This window comes from Geospiza fortis, unplaced genomic scaffold, assembly GCF_000277835.1.
Source record: "Geospiza fortis unplaced genomic scaffold, GeoFor_1.0 scaffold373, whole genome shotgun sequence".
NCBI classification, from domain to species: domain Eukaryota; kingdom Metazoa; phylum Chordata; class Aves; order Passeriformes; family Thraupidae; genus Geospiza; species Geospiza fortis.
This window is the reverse complement of record NW_005054518.1, coordinates 948,941-950,443: the sequence shown is the minus strand read 5'-3', so window position 1 is coordinate 950,443 and position 1,503 is coordinate 948,941. Positions and strand designations below refer to the sequence as shown.

Below are 1,503 nucleotides of genomic sequence, written 5' to 3'. Positions count from 1 at the left end.
GGGTGATAAACCCCCAGAGCTGCACCCACAGGGGACAGAGAGGTGCTGGGGGGGCTCAGTGCCAGGGATGCCCCATTGCCACCCCCATGTCCCTTGTCCCCGGGATGAGGGCAGACCCCTCAGTAGTTTCTGGTCCTGCTCACCATGGTGGGGGTGTTGTGGGGTGATGGGGGGAGGATGAGGGATGTCATTGAGCTGATGTCCCACTCTGATCCAGGGTGTCCCCAAGGGCAGTGCACCGACTGTCACCTCCCTCGGGGTGATGGGCAGGGCTGCAGTTGGAACCTTTGTCCCCGCAGCCATTAGTGAGAGACTCGGCTGTAAAGCTGGGGAGATCAAAGGGTGACAGGAGGGGGTTTCCCGCTGGCAGCACCCTCCTGGTCCCAGGGGACACATCCCCCTACCCCAGTGTCCCCACGGGTGGGGCCAGCCAGGCTGGTGCTGGGGATGCTATTTTGGGATGTGGTGATGGGACTGTCTGGTTCAGCATCCGGTTCTGGGTGGGAGGCCGGGGCTGTGGGTGCTGGAAATGTCCAAGGGTGCAGGTGATCAGTGCTGGGGTGCAAGCGTGGGTGAGATGGGTGTGAGTGTTGGGGTGCTTGGGAGGTGGGCACAGAGGCTGGGGGTGCAGAGGATGAGCAGGTTGGAGGTGTTGGGACCGCAGGTGTCAGTGCAGAGGTTGTGGGTGTTCATGGTTTGGGTGTCAGTGCTGTGGCTGCTGCGGAGAGCAGCAGGTACCATGATGGGGGTGCTGTGGACAGCAGGTGATGCAGGTACCAATGATGTGGGTGCTATATCCAGGAGGAGATGCAGGTGCCATGATGGGGGTGCTATATCCAGGAGGAGATGCAGGTACCAGTGATGTGGGTGCTGCACAGAGCAGGTGATGCAGGTACCATGATGGGGGTGCTGCGTCCAGGGGGTGATGCAAGCACCAGTGCTGTGCTGTGGGTGCTGTGGACAGCAGGTGATGCAGGTACCAATGATGTGGGTGCTGTATCCAGGGGGAGATGCAGGTACCAGTGATGCAGGTGTAGGTGATGCAGGTACAAGTGACACAGGTGCTGCATGAGTGGGTACCAGGGACACAGGTGTTGATGATGTGGGTGACATGGGTACCAGTGATGTGGATGCTGATGATGTGAGTGCTGGTGATGCAGGTACTGATGATGCAGTGACACAGGTACCAGTGCTGCAGTGCTGCTGCAGGTGCAGCACACAGTGGGTCATGCAGGCGCCAGTGCCATGGTGCTGGTTGTGAGGGTGCTGCCAGCAGCAGGTGACACAGGTGCTGGCACTGGGGACCTCAGTGTCCCTCCATGTGTTCATCCCTGTGCCAGTGGGTGCTCCCTGCCCCACGCTGGGTGCTGTGGATGCCCCTCTCCACCTCCTGGTCTCTCGTCACTGGCACCTCCTGCCTCACACTTTTGGGGGCCCAGGTCACTTTTGGTGACCCAGCAGCCAGGGCAGGGTCCGGCCCCTCTATGCCTCAGCCATCGGCCA

General features: G+C 60.8%; 1 protein-coding gene across 1 annotated transcript in view; it reads left to right on the top strand.

Annotated features, from left to right (window-relative positions):
- Nucleotides 1-1,503, top strand: part of LOC102043988 (rho GTPase-activating protein 27) — a 13,751-nt gene that overhangs the window by 3,784 nt on the left and 8,464 nt on the right. The gene's annotated exons all lie outside the window — the stretch shown is intronic.